Source organism: Myotis myotis, unplaced genomic scaffold (assembly GCF_014108235.1).
Source record: "Myotis myotis isolate mMyoMyo1 unplaced genomic scaffold, mMyoMyo1.p scaffold_m19_p_9, whole genome shotgun sequence".
Lineage (NCBI taxonomy): Eukaryota > Metazoa > Chordata > Mammalia > Chiroptera > Vespertilionidae > Myotis > Myotis myotis.
In genome coordinates, this window is record NW_023416401.1 from 69,982,118 (window position 1) to 69,989,126 (window position 7,009).

At 38.5% G+C, this 7,009-nt stretch overlaps 1 pseudogene; it reads right to left on the minus strand.

Moving 5' to 3' along the window:
• Positions 1–6,033: 6,033 nt before the first annotated feature.
• On the minus strand, positions 6,034–6,151 carry LOC118663924 (annotated as a pseudogene).
• Between the last annotated feature and the right edge of the window lie 858 nt (positions 6,152–7,009).

Genomic DNA, 7,009 nt, shown 5'->3' on the forward strand with positions numbered 1-7,009 from the left:
CCAGCCTCATTGATTTCTTCAGTTCCAAATTTTGTTCCCTCACTGCTCTAACTCATTTTAACCAGATGATAAGAAAGGTTTAAATTTTTTTCTTAAAAGATTTGTCCTTTATGAAACTTTGTATTCCTCGTTGTATAAACTTAGAGCCCTATACATAGTGGGTTCTCAATAGATATTTATTGAATCAATGGCTTGGCAATTTCTTACTAGAATGTGAATTATTGCTGACTCCTAACCTTTCCAGAGATATTAGCATTTTTAATGAGAAGCTCATTAGCCTAAACGAATTTTCAAGTTATAGAAAGTCAGGTAATAAGGAAAATAGGTGAAAATATTTAGAAAAGTGGGTAGAGAAAGAGATTCTGAGGCAGAGAAGGCAACTTTTTCATGGATTTTGACTGTGGGTCCTTAGGTTGATTGTTTAGACACACAGCATTTTTCCTTTCTTTTACTTTGGGAACTTCTAAATCAATAATACCTCTTTAGTGTATGAGACACCTTCTTTAACATAAAAAAAAAATCTTACATACCCAAGAGTATTGAAATTGATAAAATATAAAATGACCAAGACTTACCCTGAATTAAACATTTTAGGGTAAAAGGAATTTTAGGATCACAAGATCCATAAGTATTTGTTGTTATTGGTAAACATTTGAACAAAGAATAGCATTAATATAGTTTACAGATGAAGCTTGATGTGCTGATGAATACATGGGTCCCTGTCAATAACTGCAAGGACTCCTAGACCACTGTTGTAAAAATTGCACCTTTTCCCTCCCTGGTGGTATTCAGAATACATGGTGGCAAAAGTTTATAAACACAGATCAGATATTACCTGGATGCTGTCTACAATTATTGTTGGGGTGGATGCTAGCTTCATAAACTTCTATCTATGGCTTGTCTTAGGTGGGTTTCCCTAGAAGCAGAGCCTGACATAGGGATTTGAGGAAAAGTTATTTATTGAGGAAGAAAAGGAATGAGAGAAAAAGACAGGAAATAGGAAGAGGCATAGCAAAAATAAGGTTGAAGATAAATTCTACTGCCAGCCTGATCCTGCAAAGAGCTCTGGTGTGTGAAAGGCACCATCATGAGTTTTTTTTTACCTGAGAGCTGGGCTTTTGTCTTCCATGTACAAGACATTCATTGTCTATGGGATGCCTCAGGGAGATTATAAACTCACTACAGGTGAGGAGCTCAGATGCCCAAGGATACTATAGTAAACAAGCCTGATAAGGTCCTTACTTTCATAATGCCCACTGTTTTGGGGGAGACAAAAATAAACTAGTAGGTAAATATAGCAACAGGAAGGATAACTTCTGAGAGTGACAATTGTCCAAGAGAGAAAAGAGACAGTTTATTGAATGATTGGGACAAGGGGTTGGCACTTGAACAGAGATCAGAACTGTGAGAAGGGGCAAACTGTGAAAGGATGTGAGGAACCAGGGAATGGCCGCTGTCAAAGCCCTAAGATGGGCAGAAGCTCATGTGTTTGAAGAACAATGAAGGCCAGTGCTGGACTTGGGAGAGCTGTAAAAAAGAGTGGAGAGGTGGGCATAATAGCTGGAAGAAGCTAGTATTATAAGGAGTTTGGTAACTTTGCATTGTAATTGTAAAATGAGTTCCTTGACCTGCATTAATATAGTAAAACTGGCCATTTGTCAGACTTAGATTTGCCTTAACATTGTTTATCAAAAGTGTTTGCTTAGCAGATTCATGGAATGAATAAGAAAAATAAGTTAGGTTTAAAAGACAGCTCACTGTTTTCAAAATCCAGGAGCATAGGGGACATTGAATTCAGACATCTTTTTATGGTAATTCTGAGAACATTTTCTTTCCATGTTAAAACACTCCCAAGAATTTAAGAGATATATAGTTGGATTCAACCTTCCTTTGTCCTTGGCAGTGTGACAAAGCAACATTTTTAGAAAAGAATGTAAGTTGGACTTGACCTTGGCTATAAGCAAGGAAAGTTATCAAGGTCACTTTTTTTGGTTTGTTTTTACTGCAATTGCTGTGAAAATGAATCAAGAAGTAAGCAGAGACCATCTCTCTGTTGCTCAACATTCTGCTCTATGTTGAGACCACAAGTCTTAAGTGCAGATCTATTTTCCAATTGTCAAATAATGATGCATTTTCCTTAATCTTCTCAAAGTTTACTGGAAAAGGTACCATGGTTAGAAAAATGACACTAGATCTTGATTGTGGAAAATGCTTCCTAGACTTTACTCCTGAGGAGAGATAATACTTATAGACCATTGACCTCCACCAAAGCTTGTGAACAGAATCCAATGAAATTGTATAAAATAAGCCCAGGAAAACAATATCTGCTATCTGAGCTACCAGATCATTGTTGAAGACCAAGGTCATAGAACAGCTCTGTACATTAGAACAAACATCATTTCAAATCAAGAGGTACTGACATAGAGGAATCATTCTCATTTGTTCTAAAAATGGATTTTTAAAATACTTTAACAAAGTGCTTTAACAAAGATTCAAAATCTTTTTGCCAGGCTCAACCCTTGCTCACAACCCTTCATGTGTAAAACCCATGCTTAATTCAGGAGGAGCTTAATCCATGTGTTTCTGGTTCATTTGCATAATATTCTTTGAAAAGAGCTACTTGATGTCCAGAGTCTCCTGGGAATTTTATGTCTTTTAAAATTCTTCTTCAAGCTAGAAAAATCCTATTTTCCACCTCAAAGTACCCCTCTAAACAGAGATACTCTGGGCTTATTAGAAAGCCTACTTTGAGAAGGCCTTAACCTCAGGCAAAACATAACTCCAGTTGTGAGCTGTGCAATGAGACCCACTCGACCAGCTCCTGGGAGACAGGAGAAGCAGAGGAGAAGGGACACAAAAAGAGGCTGAAGAGTGTGGGGATTTTTGGACCTTCCATGTTTTTCCATTTCTAGGAACAACCAGTGACGACCTATAATCTCAGTTTCAATTTATGATGCACATCTGGAGCCAGATAATTTTCAATTGGCTTTGTGTACTGTCTCGGAGCAAAGGCAGAGAACTCTAGAACAGTTTTCGGATTTGTAAATATAAAAAGGCTTTATTTATAAGCACACTTAGCAGTTGCGCAGCAATTCAGTGGCCAGGCTTCATTTTCCAGAAAGCATGATAAAGTCTAAAGATGAATTGCTGACTGTGGAGTTAAACAACTTCCAAGAATATAAAGCCTGTGGGCTTTTTAGGGACAAGTGGATGACTGTTGGCCAGTATGTGCAAAAGTATAAGAATCATTTCCTTTGTCCCATTGACTTCAGCTGTGCTATGACCCACTTTTTAACAACCTTTCAGAGCACCTGATGTCTCTGGGGGGGAAAATGATCCATAAACCTTCCTATATAACCAAGTACTTGGCAATGCATGCTCACTCATTAGAAAATGGTTATTTTATTGCTCAGAGCTTGGATTCATCCTAGCTCACGTGTCAGTTTTCTACTGGGCCTGAAATGTGCTTCTACATTGTCGTAATCCCAAATTTGGCTATTTTGCCAAAGTAAATTCTTACTCAATTCTCCTAAAATGTTTTCCAGTCCTACCAGATAATAAGCAGTAAGGTAACGTAGAAAGCAGAAATGGTGATAAACCATCCCATCCCAACAGATGCCACTATCATTTTTGTAATTTTTCAAAGAAAACGCCCCAGAAATAACTCTTGATTCTTCTTTTTCCATGCAATAGATTCCAAATGCAATCTACCAACAAGTTCTGTAGATTCTTGCTTCTCAACTGTGGTCTTTGGATCAGCAACGTTAGCATCACCTAGAAGTTTGTTAGAAATTTAAGATCTCAGGCTCCATACCAGACCTATAGAATTAGAATCAGCATTTTAGCAAGTTTCCAGTGATTCACATGAATGTTTGAGAAGCACTATTAGACCTCACCTCCATAAAATGCTTCTTTATCCACTGCTTCTCTCTTGCCTAGGTTATTGCAATTCTTTTCCAGCTTCTATCCTTGTCCTCCAGTCTAATCTCAATTCAACACCACAAGTGATCTTAAAAATATCAATTAATTCTACTCTTTAAAACCCAACACTTCCTACCACACATGAAATAAAACATGAACTCCTTGCCATCACTTAAGAGTCCTCTATGAAATGGCCTTTGCATCTCTTCAACCCCTATCTCAACCATTCTTCCCTGGTTACTTATTCTCTCTTCCAGTCATACTGGTCTTTCTATCCCAAAGAGCCAACACCAACTTTCCCTTCACCTAGACTAGAGTGTTCTTCTGTAGAGTTTCTCATCATTCAGGACTCATTGCAAATGTTACCTTGTGATGAACTATTGGCCATCAAATTTCAATCCCCCGCCAAGTTACTTTCTATCATATCACTCTGTTTTATTTATTTATTTTAAAAATATGTTTTTATTGATTTTTAGAGAGGTAGAAAGAGAGATTGAGATAGAGACATCAATGAGAGAGATGCATCCTGCATTGCCCCCACTGGGGATGGAGCCCGCAACCAGGCATGTACCCTGATTGGGAATTGAACCTGGAACCTCCTGGTGCATGGGTTGATGCTCAACCACTGAGCCACACCAGCCAGGCCTCTGTTTTATTTTGTATTGCTTTCTGAACCATCTGAAACTGCCTTGCTTATTTCTTTATGGGTCTATTGATTATTATCCAGAATAACCATTTTCCTTAACTATGGGAGGCCCTCTGCCAGGGAAGACACCATTGGCTTTCCTTTAAGTCATGTTGACTGAAACCAAGGCGTGGGCATAGCCCTTCCTTGGGAGCATTTCTGGCCAAAAGGTGAAAATGCCTTCAGCTCAACTCTTCAAAGCCTAGGTGCAGGGGTGGGGAGGGGGGGGATGGGTTTTTTATTATGTAAACCCAGTCAAGCACCCGGAATACCTCCCTTATCTTGAGTTTTGGCGAAACCTCCTGATATTCTGGGGAATTTGGACTATAAAATAAACACGCTGCTTTGGGACTGGGTCTCTCTGCCTCTCCATCAGAAGAGGACAGAAGCCCACCCAGACCCAGCTTTTATTTCTATTTCTGCGTCTGTCTTTCATTTCTCAATCCCAAAGAACCTCTACTTGAAAGAACCGGTTCACGCTCTCTTTCTGTGCTGGACGTGGAGAAGGGAGCCCCACGCCCTGACACACTTAACACCTAGAATGGTACCTGGACCCGAGGAGATACTTAATACATATATTAAATAAATGAATACATTTATATCTATACAGTCTGTGTGAAAGCCAGTGTCTTGTCATTTATGTGTCTTTCTCTTTCACTCCTTCTTTTTCTTTGAAAAATATTTGCTAAGAATTTAACTATGCCAGGTACAGGCTAACTAGGGGAGACAGAGAACAGATTCAGTCTCTGATCGTGTGGAGCAAAAAGGGAAGTAGAGGAGGTAGTTATTAACCAAAATCCCAGTGATGCCATTCCATAAAGCATATAAAGTCTTCGTAACTTATTTTAGGGGAACTACTGTGAGCTGAGGGCTGAAGGATGCGTACACTAAGCAGGAGAGGACAGCAAAGGGAGAAGGTAAGGAAGTGTATTTTGTACAGAAAGAATGACATATTAAAAGGCAGCATAGCATATTGAAGAAACAGAAAGAGAAGCAATAAGATGGGTCTCTAGGAAATAAATGGGATACTTTATGTGGTGGGGCTGGCAAGCAGGCAGTGGCCAGACCAGTAGGGCCTCCTATAGGTAGAGTAACCATAAATCCTCGTTTGTAGTAGAGAGTTTTGGTTTACATCTGAGACCTGGTGTAATTATTCATACACTTGTTAGTCACTCATAGGCCATGTCATAGGTTATTATCTTCAGAGGTTCACCACAAAGCCTGAGGACTCTGGATGCAGGTTATTATTTTTATTTATTTTTTGAGTAATTGGTTTGCTGTTATTTGCACTATGCAACTATGCCTCTTAAGGCAAATTGCTAAACTTGTCTTAACTTTGTCTTTATTTTTAGTAAAATGGGGATTCAGTAATTATTATATTCAACTTGTAGAATTTTGATATTGTTTAAGTGAGTTAATCTGATAGCATAGTGTCTGGTACACATAGTAGGTAAGTACCCACTAATGTTAGCTATGTTATTTTTATTATTAAACTGATAAGAACAGATACTACACTTGATCTTAGCCAAAAGGCCGAGAAGCGATTGTTATTTTTATTATTAATATTTTTGATGTATGGATATTAGTGGGAGGCTATGAAAGTTATTAGAAGGAGGTGATATGGTCAGAATTGTGTTTTTCAGAGGTCATTTAGACTTTCACATGAAATATTATTTTGAGGGAGACATTAAAAGAGAAAATGCATATAGAGTTCTTCTAAAATGACTGACATATATTAGGTGTTTAATAAATAGACACAGTAAGTAATCATCATGATCATCTAATATTAAGAATATTAAAATTCAGAAACAACATAGTTTTTAAATATTTCTGACCAATTTCCATTGGATAGTATTTGGGGCAAAGTAGCTATTTGGAATTGTAGAGTCAAATGAATAAGTATTATTTTAGAACCGTGGGAGAAGTAGCAAATATCAGAGTTGGACCAACCAATTTACTTGTATAAACCAAATTCTATATTCCCCCCAAAGCAAGGCAGTTAGAGTCTTTGGATTGCACAAAGTTTTTTCATATGGATGTCCTATTAGGTATTCAATGACTTCCAGGGGTGGGGTGGGGGGCAGAATTCAGCAACAGCAGAAAGGAGTTGGAAGGATTCAACAAATTCCTTCCAGTGGGCCTTGACTCGAACTTTCCAGGCCTGGAATATCTCCTGCACAGCTCCCTGACACTCCTGTTACCCCAAGAGTGAGAGGAAGCAACAAGAATGAAAAGGGACCTCTTTCTCCTGGGGTCAGTGTGGGACACACCTCACCTTCACTTGTCACTTTGAAATTCCCCTCTCCCCAGAGTGTGGAGAAGGATTACAGAAACCTGGCAGATAATTAACGTTTCCTGGTGTGAACGAAAGGGATTTGTCACACAATGACTTGAGCATCATGA